The sequence below is a fragment of the Amphiprion ocellaris genome, chromosome 8, assembly GCF_022539595.1.
Source record: "Amphiprion ocellaris isolate individual 3 ecotype Okinawa chromosome 8, ASM2253959v1, whole genome shotgun sequence".
NCBI classification, from domain to species: Eukaryota; Metazoa; Chordata; class Actinopteri; family Pomacentridae; genus Amphiprion; species Amphiprion ocellaris.
This window is the reverse complement of record NC_072773.1, coordinates 6,077-18,324: the sequence shown is the minus strand read 5'-3', so window position 1 is coordinate 18,324 and position 12,248 is coordinate 6,077. Positions and strand designations below refer to the sequence as shown.

General features: G+C 39.9%; 1 long non-coding RNA gene across 8 annotated transcripts; it reads left to right on the top strand.

Moving 5' to 3' along the window:
• The first annotated feature begins 728 nt into the window (after nt 1-728).
• On the top strand, nt 729-10,972 carry LOC118471291 (uncharacterized). Of its 8 annotated transcripts, XR_008602445.1 has the most exons (8): nt 729-1,367; nt 1,572-1,609; nt 2,895-3,050; nt 5,085-5,153; nt 5,783-5,842; nt 6,123-6,234; nt 7,373-7,460; nt 7,682-10,965. It is a non-coding gene; the product is annotated as an uncharacterized LOC118471291 (long non-coding RNA). The 8 variants fall into 8 exon arrangements; XR_008602446.1 differs by lacking the exon at nt 1,572-1,609 and having other exon boundaries at nt 733-1,367; XR_008602443.1 differs by lacking the exon at nt 729-1,367 and having other exon boundaries at nt 1,377-1,609.
• The last annotated feature ends 1,276 nt before the right edge of the window (nt 10,973-12,248 follow it).

The following is a 12,248-nucleotide window of genomic DNA, read 5'->3' as shown; positions in this document are numbered from 1 at the left end:
GGGCGCTACTGGCCTCTTGTGGACACAGGCGGTAACGACACGACATTATTATAAACTGTATAGCTGGCGACATTACAGATGAGCAGCACTTCCTGTTAATCTTCAACGTAAAAGCATCTTTCTTTATTGTACATTTTATGTCAAAAGTATTACTAAGCGATTTTGGTCGATTCAGAAGGATCTCTGGTGTAAACCAAGTCGTATTTGACGACAGCTAGCCTCTCCACTTGCTCCAATTACTTTTGTTATAGTCCGAGTCACGTCCAAACAGGAAATGAATCCACAATGTAGCTAATGACAATCTATAGCTGCATCTCCGTGATGGCAGCGTTAGCGAGCTAGCAGCTAATCAGAAGCTAGTGACAAGCTCACTCCAGCGCTACAAGCAGCGTCTCTTTAAAAGGTGCTGATCACGCTATCAGGCTGAAACGTGAGACCTGGGACAGGAAAAGGAGCTAGAGCGCTGTGTCTTGCAGAGGATTTATTTTAGAAATACGCATGTTAAGATATTAGTCCGTGTCATAGCAAACCCTCGTTAGCACTTCCGCTAGCTCGGCTAACACTTCCGGTCACGAATGCATTTGTACATTAGCTATAACGTGTTCATTTTTGAACGTATAGTGACAACAAACACAATTTGAGACTGTAGACAAGCTAGTGGTCCTTAAATAGATTTTGTTTCATACTGCAGATTCTTCTGAGTCTCACAAAACCACGTTTTAGCATAATAGCATTACGACAGTTTTACGTTGAAACAGGAAGTGCTGCTCCTCTGTAATGTCGCCAGCTTTGCCTCAAATAATAATAGTGTCGTTACCGGCTGTGTCCGCCAGAGGGCAGTAATGTGTACAGTAAAGATTTAGTGACTTTAGGGATCATTTTGACTGTTTTTATGGCTATTTTTGCTTCAGTTTGTTCATGTTTTGTCTCATATTGTCACTTTAGTGACTTTAGGGGTCCTTTTGCATGTTTTTATGGTTATTTTTGCTTCAGTTTGTTCATTTTGTGCCTCGTATTGTTACTTTAGTGACTTTAGGGGTCAATTTGCATGTTTTTATGGATATTTTTGATTCAGTTTGTTCATTTTTTGTCTCATATTATTACTTTAGTGACTTTAGGGGTAATTTTGCATGTTTTTATGGCTATTTTTGATTCAGTTTGTTCATTTTTGGTCTCACATTGTTACTTTAGTTACTTTAGGGGTCATCTTGCATGTTTTAATGGCTATTTTATTATTCAGTTTGTTCATTTTTTGTCTCATATTATTATCATTGCAGAGGCTCATAGGTAACGTGGTTCTGAGGCAGCCAGGAGCAGAGGCTCATGGGTAACGTGTCTCTGAGCCAGCCAGGAGCAGAGGCTCATGGGTAACGTGGTCCTCTGTTTCCAGTCTTTATGCTAAGCTAGGCTAACAGTTCTAACCTCTTTCCAGTCTTTATGCTAAGCTAGGATAGCTGTTTTCCTCTGTTTCCAGTCTTTATGCTAAGCTAGGCTAACAGTTCTAACCTGTTTTGTCTTTCTGCTAACCTAGGCTAACAGTTCTAACCTGTTGTGTCTTTCTGCTAACCTAGGCTAACAGTTCCCACCTGTTGCCAGCCTTTGTGCGAAGGTAAGCTAACAGTTCCCACCTATTTCCAGTCTTTACTAGACTAACAGTTCTAACCTGTTTCCAGCCTTTGTGCAAAGCTAAGCTAACAGTTCCCACCTGTTTCCAGTCTTTGCTAAACTAGGCTAACAGTTCTAACCTGTTTCCAGTCTTTGTGCTAAGCTAAGCTACCTTGGAGACTATTTGTCTGTGAGTAAAACGTGTACATAAGCACAAATAGAAATGTCATGTTAGAAGTTTCTGTTATAATTTGTCAAATAGTTGAAATATGTCATACAGTGTTGTTAGAAAGCCCTCATATTTTGATCATGATGTTGTATGGGTTGCGTTATAGTTGTATTTCCTCCCTTGTTGAGCTAATCGGATGTTTGTGTTTTTTTTACGTAATGTCCTTGAACGCACCTCGTGTGTAGCTTTTCTCCATGTTGCAGCACAGTTGTTAGCTAGTTCTCTCCTGTGCACATGTCTGAACTGGATGCATGTTGCATTTTTTCTTCCTTAACCTGCTGTGTGTAAATGATGAAGGTGAGTGGTCATGTGTTCCACCAGTAGAGCATGATTATGCACTGTTTAGTGTTACTTGTTGATCGTTTAGTGACACTTTACAGGACGGACGTTAGCTTAGCAATTAGCCCACCATGTTGTCTGTCCCAGCGGGTTTGGCTACATTGCTACCGTCATGTGATTGAAATGCTGAGCCATGCATAATATTTTGCCCTTCGTTATTGTGTTTATGTGCATTTGTGTTACTGTTTCATAGTATAATTATTATTGTGGTTACATTTATGCTGAATGTCTTACTGATTCAGTATTCCTGTTTGTGATGTTTCAGAACCACAGCTAGCCACAGTTATCCACAAGTAGCCACAGTTGTCTACCAGTGCAGCACAGAGTTATCTGCAACAACAATAAACATCATTAACCTGGAAAGTCTGGCTGCCGTGTTCTTTAACGGGCACACCTTCATACCTTGTGCCACTCTGAAAATACCTACCTGGAGAACCCTCACTAGCGGTTAGAGGGTTAGAGTTGGAGTTATATGTCGGTGAACGGTTTCTGTCGGGTTCGGTACATGTCTAATACGTGCTGTGTTCATGAATGTGTCAGTGCTTGTATAGTGATTTATTTTCTTTTCTCTGTTGTTGTTGTTGTCTTTTGTCTATTTCAGTTTTACAATATTGACCTGAGTCAAGCTCAAGTAAACCACGCAAACCAAGCAAGAAAAGTTGTACAAACCAACAGGATAATTAAAAGTTTGGTTTATTGCTGTGTTCATTTTCTCTTACAGCTCAAAGTCGGGCCAGTGGACGGCATTTGCAGAGACTATGCGCCTGGGAAGAGCTTCAGCTTTCAGATCAGAGGTGACCCGGGTGCAAAAGTCAGCCTGGTGGCTGTGGACAACGCTGTGTATCTTCTCAACAAGGACAGACTCACACAGAGGAAGGTGCGTGAATTTCTATCTGAGAGGGTTAGGGTTGATAAGTTGTCCTCAAGAACTTATCATCATGAGGACAACTTCTATCATCGATAGAAGGGTTTAAAATAGAATTGACTTTACTCATAAAACAATCTCCACATTTTTCTCAGATTCTCCATTTTCCACATTGTGCCACATTTTGTTGCCATAGAACCAAATAGCAACAACAAGAACTAATGCCTTCTTTGTGAATATGCACAATACTTCTAAAAGTCAGTTTTTAATTGACATGATTTAATACACACTGGAATGCAGTGGGTTTAATAAGTCTAACCCGAACAGGCATCATTTTAAAATATAAAGTCATGTCACCTCATTCTTGATTAACCTTCTGCTCAGATTTGGGACGTGGTGGAGCACGGAGACATTGGCTGCACCCGTGGGGGAGGCCGGGATGCTAAGGGGGTGTTTTCAGATGCCGGACTGATGCAAGACTGATGCAGGACTGATGCAGGACTGATGCAGGACAGATGCAGGACCGCTTTACTCCTCCAGTACCGGGTTCAAAACTACAACCAGACAAAGTATGTATGAGCATGGAACAGCTGTCTGTTCTGTTTGGAGAATTTCAGCCGTTTCTCACTCGAGCAACTTCCCGAGTTGACACCATCGTACATGCTGTTAACGTGTTTACATGTGAAGGCAGATACCTACTTGTTTTAGATTCTCCAGTCAGGCTACTGAGCAAAACACAGAGTAGTTCACAGGAATCATCATGTACTGTAATACTGGTGATTTTAATGATTTTAATTCTTCTTCTTCTTATTGTTTTTTTTTCCTCCGTATTTTAATCATGTTTTAACTGTGTAATTTCATAACTGTGTTTTTATTTGCTACTGCCTATCTTGGCCAGGACTCCCTTGAAAAAGAGGTTCTTAATATCAACAGGATCTCTCCTGGTTAAGTAAAGGTTAAATAAAATCAAAATGGAAAAAAAAAAATAATGATTTAATTGTTTTCTTGACTGGTGCTCCTATACATAGCAACACCAGTAAAGAAACACACACAAAAAAACTATAGTGAACATTGAAAAACATCATAAACTAGCTTTCATTAGGAAGTAGCTGTCAACACTTTGAATCCAGTTTTCCCCTTGTAGCAGCTCAAGGCCGTGTTTGCACTGTGTGTTTGCTGAAAGTGAGGCGATCCTGGAGTCGCTTTGGGTGGAGAATAATATACAAACCAACTAATCTCTTAATATGTCGGTTTGTGCCTAATACTGAATATTGTTTTATGTGTGTTAAACATAGGTGATATTCACTTCTGAAAAGTCTGGTACGAAGCTGATACTTCATTTATAGTGTAGGGTTACAACCTATATTCACAAGAGATTTACATTAAAAGCGACCAATGATTGAAAGAGCAAAACCCATATCTCGTGTCAAAAAGGAACTCATCTTAACCTAAATATGTGTTTTCTTGGACTGTTGCTTGCTTTTATAGCAATTTTTGAGCCACTACAACATATCTTCCTTGTGCGCGTTGGGCTTAGGGGTTAGGAACACATTGAGAATCAAGAATCTTTATTGTCATTGTGTTTCCCCACAGCGAAATTACAATTGGTGACTCCCAGCTATATATAAAAAAAAAAAATAGAAAAAGGCACACTATGTACAAATACATTTTTTAAAAAAATACTTAAAAGATATAAATATGTAAACAGTCTTAGTGCACATGAGCAGTAGGATGGGTGATAAAGTGCAGTCCAGTGCAAGACTCAGTTCTTTATTCCACATAGTGTATCTGTTGTATGTGTAGGGGGGAAATGGATTGGACAGCTCTTGGATAAAAACTGAAACAGTATGGGTACCACAGAATGATAAAACTGTTCAAAAAAGCTGTGATGAATCTGTTTATAATTGTGCATCTTGTCCATTGAATCCTAAATATCATTCCAAGGTAACACTGGTTGGACAAAAGCACAACCAGTGCAATGAAACAATGAAACCTTGTGTAAGGGTTTTTGTTTAGTTTTTCCTGTTTTTCCTCTCATCTCCGCAGCCGTGCAGTGTCCAGGCAGTACCAGAAGGAGACGCTCTGCTGAACTGTTGAAGCGTAAAGCTCAGCTGGGTGAGTGTCCCCTCATCATGATTTGTTTAGCCAAGAACAAGCGGAATGAGCACTTCTCCCACCTGACGGGTGATTTGCACTAACTGAGATTAGTCGGTATATAATTTCTGCACATCTTTCAGTGCTTTCTACCTTTAGGCTGACTTGTTGTGTATAGTGATCTCATAATAATAATAATAATAATTCATTGGATTAATTGACAAGCTTCAGGGGAGAAGAACCCACAGCAAGCTGACATGGAAATGTTATGAGACCGTTGTGTTAGAAAGCAGTTGCTGTTTTACACACTAGTGCTTAATATTTATTTGCATTTGGTCTGGAAGAGTCTTTTCCATGTCTAGAAACAAACATTTGTCTTTTTTTCTGCTAAATTTGTAATTTTCTTCACCCACTCTTCACCAACTTTGTCTGGCATTTCAGTCTTTTATTAAATGTGCTCTTAAATACAAAAGAAGCTAAACAGCTGAATGAAACTGGCAGATTTGATAATGATTCTATTGAGGTTCTGCACTAGCAGTTACAAGTGCAATGTATAATGACATTGGACTTTTATCAACTGTTGATTTAGAAAAAGAAAAAAAGAGTTTTTCCACATGCATTTCACAAACAATCTTCTTCTCTGTTCGCAGTTGCCTGCTAATCTTGATTTGGAAGTAGAGGCTCAAGGAAATGGATAAGGAATACTAGAGGTATTATCACGATACATAAGAATGGACTTGTAGAATGTTGTAGAATGACATGAATGGAGTATGGGGTTACTAACCAAGACTGACCTCATTCGAGTCTCACTTTCATGACGTGCTGAAACCGCAACAATCCATTCTAAATGTATTTCAGAAATATCACAAAGACCTTGCCGCTAAGGGCTTTGTTTATGAGTACAATACTTATACGCTACTGTCTGCTTTTCCTCTTATGTTTGTTTGTTGTTTTCTCCTCTGTGCCTCTTACACGTGGTTTTCTTTCCAGTACAGGGAAAGACAACCACGGGTTGTGACCTATTACAATCAGCTGCATGAGGTGGAAGAGAAAATGCCCTGCAAGCACTTTGATCTCAACGTCACTTTTGAAGGATCCAGCGGTAGATCAAATTCTCACACTATATCACATATTTTACACGACGTCCTTCAGACGGGTGACAAATTAAAGCAAATGCACTTTAACAAAAAAAAACAACAAAGCATTTAGACTGCTGACCTGAGTAAATTTAGCAAATTGAATTTATAAAACACTCGCGTACAATCTCTTAAAATACATACGTTTTGCATACATCACAATGCAAGGACTGTGTGTGCTCATCTTCAGGGACTTTTTGTTAGTATTATTTTTGTTAAGATCAAATGAATACATTATTGTTAAGATCAAAATAACACATTGGAGCATAATTACATCAAATACACTATTACATACGCTCTAGCCCACCATATAATATATACAGCTGTACATTAATTAATGCTTTGCTACTGTCCCGGACCAGAAAAGCCTCCAGCAGATGTAGAAAAGTCAGACAAGATCAAGTAGTTGTTGTTGTTATACGTGTACACGACTGTGCAAAATGTTAGATCGGCAGCAATATCGACTACCTTATTACAAATTGCAGGGCACAGTTTCACAGCTTTGGGTAGTTAGGGTTAGTTCCTCTGTGGACTGACACTCTGTACATTATCTGATAGGTACTTTATTCATTCCCTTAGGGAGATTCAAGGTATGCATGAGCTCACGTGTTACCTAGAAGATAGAGGGCCACTGTGCAAATGAGCATGCAACAGACATCCCAAATCTGCCTAAAATGCTGGTATTTACAGAGGTGAGCTTAAAAAACTGTTAATATTTACAATAAAGTGCAAATTGGTGTTATTTGCAATAAAAATAGAGCATGATAAGAGTTCATAATACAATAAATATAGTATTTGAAGTACAAACGATGTCAGAGCTCTGTGGAAGAACATCTGTTGGTCTGCAGATGCAGGTACATCTGTTAGTCTGCTGCTGCAGGTAGTTCTTCATGGATTCTTGGTGTGCCTCAGTAAAGACTGATTCCTCTGGTTTTTCTTTCAGACTCATTTTAAAATGCTGCTGCTCACATGCTCAAAGACTTTAATCTGATCAGTGACTGATTGTACGTTATGCCTTTACATGAACAATGTGACAGCAGCTGATTATAGTCGTATATTCATCGTGCCCTTTGTCAGTGCTGTTCTTTTTCTCATTCACAGCAGGGCTCTAGGACCCAGAGACGTCAGGATGGTGGTTCTTGATATCAGTCTACCAACTGGATTCACCCCAGAAAACTCTGACCTGGAGATGGTAATCACCTTCTAGTGCTAGTGCAGAAAAATCTGAAAGCTTGTGTCAATGGTGTATTTAAGTGTCTTTAAAATGAATGTAGTATTTTAAATAAAAGTTTGTAAAAAGTTTACTACATCATGATAATGACCTTCTAATGGATGAGACATGAATGATCACATGTTTAGGACGGCGGCGTTGCTAACTAGCTAACAGCTGACTCTGTTTATGTGTGTGTCCAGCTGTCCAATTCAGTGCATCGTTACATCAGTAACTTCCAGATTGTAGACAACCTGAGTGACAGAGGCTCCCTGATCATTCACCTGTTCAAAGTAACATCACTGTGTTTATAATTATTATTCTATATCATATCATTTTATGTTATTCATATGCTTTTCTTTTTTTCCAAGAAGCAGGTTTCTCAATGCTCAGTAAATAAGTCTTTATGACCACAGTCAACAATCTGAGGCAGTTTTAGGCTATTACACAAAACCAGCTTATCGGTTCCAAAGCCATGGTTCAGAACTCAGACTTGCTAAATCAGTGTTAGTGTAGTGCAGTGTAGGGCTGCAGCCAGAGTACTGACGATAGTTAGCAAGAGAGATCATATTTCTCCTATGCTGGTTTCTCTTCATTGGCTTCCTGTGAAATGTAGAATAGAATTCAAAATCCTTCTTCTGACATATAAAGCTCTTAACAACCACTCTCCATCATATCTTAAAGACCTGATAGTACCATATTATCCTAGCAGAACTCTTCGCTCTCAGACTGCAGGCTTACTTGGAGAAGTGACCTGTAACGTCTCTCTAAAAGTAGAATGGGAGGCAGAGCCTTCAGTTATTAGCTCCTCTCCTGTGGAACCAGCTCCCAGTTTGGGTTCTGGAGGCGGACACCCTCTCTAATTTTAAGACCAGGCTTAAAACCTTCCTTTTTGACAAATCTTATCGTTAGGACTGACTGGGGGACCCTGAGGGGGTCAGCTGGAGTCTTCCTCTTGGACGTCCCTTAGTTCTGCCCCTAGTTCTGCTGCTATAGGCCTAGCCTGCTGGAGGACCTCTCTGGATGCACTGAGCCCTTCTCTATCTACCATTATATTTAATATATATATACCATTATTGCATTACACTCACTCTGTTTCTCCCTGTGTCCTTTCTCCGAGTGTCCGTGATACCAGAGCTGGATGCTTCAGATCTGTGGTGGTTCTCCCACCAACTGGCCTAATCTCCATCTGTGGGATGCTGCTGCTGACCTTCCTCCAGCCCACTGCTTCCAGCTGCCCATTTCCATCAATCTACTCTGCATCACCCTCACTATACTTGATTTGCTCATCTACATATTTTTGAATTTACCACCAGCTATATATGTAGTATATTTAATGCCAGAGCCATACACCATAGCAGTAAACTATAATCAGTTTCCATCCCAGAGGGATATATGCGCAGATTTTTTTAAATACCATGTAGAAGACTATATACAGGAAGATGAGGTATCAGTTCTTGCACATAGATATACAACAGTCCTTTATTACTCCCCAGGTCAGGGGAAATTTCCAGTGTTGGAGCAGCAAAAATCTTTCAGAGCAGCACTAACTACAGTTTACTACAGTAAAGATAATTATAATAACAATAATATATACAAGAATGAAAAATGAATAAATACAGTATTACTACACTGTAAGTGACATCAGCATAAAGTGGCTTGTGGAATACATGTAATTGTAAAAGTGCAGAAAATGCCAGCAGTGCAAGGAGTTGTGGAGCTTTTCTCAAAACAGGTGAGTCCTGTGAATATGACCAAAATATGAGATAAAACTACCAGAAACATGTACAAAATGACCAAAATATGATTGGTTGATAATGTATCAGTGTTGTTATTGATTATTGATCGGTTGCAGGGACAGAGATTTGTGTCTGAGTCTCTGCTGTCATCTAATCTCTCTCATGTAAGATCATGTCACAGGAGGGGGCGCTACTGGCCTCTTGTGGACACAGGCGGTAACGACACGACATTATTATAAAGTGTATAGCTGGCGACATTACAGATGAGCAACACTTCCTGTTAGTCTTCAACGTAAAAGCATCTTTCTTTATTGTACATTTCATGTCAAAAGTATTACTAAGCGATTTTGGTCGATTTAGAAGGATCTCTGGTGTAAACCAAGTCGTATTTGACGACAGCTAGCTTCTCCACTTGCTCCAATTACTTTTGTTGTAGTCCGAGTCACGTCCAAACAGGAAATGAATCCACAATGTAGCTAATGACAATCTATAGCTGCATCTCCGTGATGGCAGCGTTAGCGAGCTAGCAGCTAATCAGAAGCTAGTGACAAGCTAACTCCAGCGCTACAAGCAGCGTCTCTTTAAAAGGTGCTGATCAGGCTGTCAGGCTGAAAGATGAGACCTGGGACAGAAAAAGGAGCTAGAGCGCTGTGTCTTGCAGAGGATTTATTTTAGAACTACGCATGTTAAGGTATTAGTCCGTGTCATAGCAAACCCTCGTTAGCACTTCCGCTAGCTCGGCTAACACTTCCGGTCACGAATGCATTTGTACATTAGCTATAACGTGTTTATTTTTGAACGTATAGTGACAACAAACACAATTTGAGACTGTCGACAAGCTAGTGGTCCTTAAATAGATTTTGTTTCATACTGCAGATTCTTCTGAGTCTCACAAAACCACGTTTTAGCATAATAGCATTACGATAGTTTTACGTTGAAACAGGAAGTGCCGCTCCTCTGTAATGTCGCCAGCTTTGCCTCAAATAATAATAGTGTTGTTACCGGCTGTGTCCGCCAGAGGGCAGTAATGTGTACAGTAAAGATTTAGTGACTTTAGGGATCATTTTGACTGTTTTTATGGCTATTTTTGCTTCAGTTTGTTCATGTTTTGTCTCATATTGTTACTTTAGTGACTTTAGGGGTCCTTTTGCATGTTTTTATGGTTATTTTTGCTTCAGTTCATTTTGTGCCTCGTATTTTTACTTTAGCGACTTTAGGGGTCAATTTGCATGTTTTTATGGATATTTTTGATTCAGTTTGTTCATTTTTTGTCTCATATTATTACTTTAGTGACTTTAGGGGTAATTTTGCATGTTTTTATGGCTATTTTTGATTCAGTTTGTTCATTTTTGGTCTGACGTTGTTATTTTAGTTACTTTAGGGGTCATCTTGCATGTTTTAATGGCTATTTTATTATTCAGTTTGTTCATTTTTGTCTCATATTATTATCATAGCAGAGGCTCATGGGTAACGTGGTTCTGAGGCAGCCAGGAGCAGAGGCTCATGGGTAACGTGTCTCTGAGCCAGCCAGGAGCAGAGGCTCATGGGTAACGTGGTCCTCTGTTTCCAGTCTTTATGCTAAGCTAAGCAAACAGTTCTAACCTCTTTCCAGTCTTTATGCTAAGCTAGGATAGCTGTTTTCCTCTGTTTCCAGTCTTTATGCTAAGCTAGGCTAACAGTCCTAATCTGTTTCATCTTTCTGCTAACCTATGCTAACAGTTCTAACCTGTTTCCAGTCTTTATGCTAAGCTAGGGTAGCTGTTTTCCTCTGTTTCCAGTCTTTCTGCTAACCTAGGCTTACAGTTCTAACCTGTTTTGTATTCCTGATAATCTAGGCTAACAGTTCTAACCTGTTATGTCTTTCTGCTAACCTAGGCTAACAGTTCTAACCTGTTTTGTCTTTCTCCTAATCTCGGCTAACAGTTCGAACCCGTTTTGTCTTTCTGCTAACCTAGGCTAACAGTTCTAACCTGTTTCGTCTTTCTGCTAACCTAGGCTAACAGTTCTAACCTCTTTCGTCTTTCTGCTAATCTAGGCTAACAGTTCTAACCTCTTTCGTCTTTCTGCTAACCTAGGCTTACAGTTCTAACCTGTTTTGTCTTTTTGCTAACCTAGGCTAACAGTTCTAACCTGTTTTGTCTTTCTGCTACCCTAGGCTAACAGTTCCCACCTGTTTCCAGTCTTTGCTAAGCTAAACTAACAGTTTCCACCTGTTTCGTCTTTCTGCTAACCTAGGCTAACAGTTCTAACCTGTTTCCAATCTTTATGCTAAGCTAGGCTAACAGTTCCCACCTGTTTCCAGTCTTTGCGAAACTAGGCTAACAGTTCTAACCTTTTTCCAGTTTTTGTGCTAAGCTAGGCTAACAGTTCCATTTGTTTCCAGTCTGTGTGGTAAGCTACGCTAACAATTCTAACCTGTTGTGTCTTTCTGCTAACCTAGGCTAACAGTTCTCACCTGTTGCCAGCCTTTGTGTGAAGGTAAGCTAACAGTTCCCACCTATTTCCAGTCTTTGTGAAACTATGCTAACAGTTCTAACCTGTTTCCACTCTTTGTGCTATGCTAAGCTAACAGTTCCACCTGTTTCCAGTCTTTGCTCAACTAGGCGAACAGTTCTAGGGTTAGGGTTAGGGTTAGGGTTAGGGTTAGGGGTTAGGGGTTAGGGTTAGGGGGTTAGGGTTAGGGTTAGGGTTAGGGTTAGGGTTAGGGGTTAGGGTTAGGGTTAGGGGTTAGGGGTTAGGGGGGTTAGGGGTTAGGGTTAGGGTTAGGGTTAGGGTTAGGGTTGGGTTAGGGTTTGGGTTTGGGATTAGGGATTTCTACTTTAGTTGCACAGGCCTGCTAACTTGGAGTTGAGGTAAGAAATGATGTATATATGTGTGCTTGTATGTTGAGATGTAATATATGTATGACTGTGGTATTTGTGAAAGTGTTCCTAGTGCCGTATTTTAAGGGTTAAAGAAAAAGGTTAGGATTAGGGGTAAAGGTCAAGGTTAAGGTTAGGAGTGGATGAGAGGGCCAGAGTTATGTTGACAG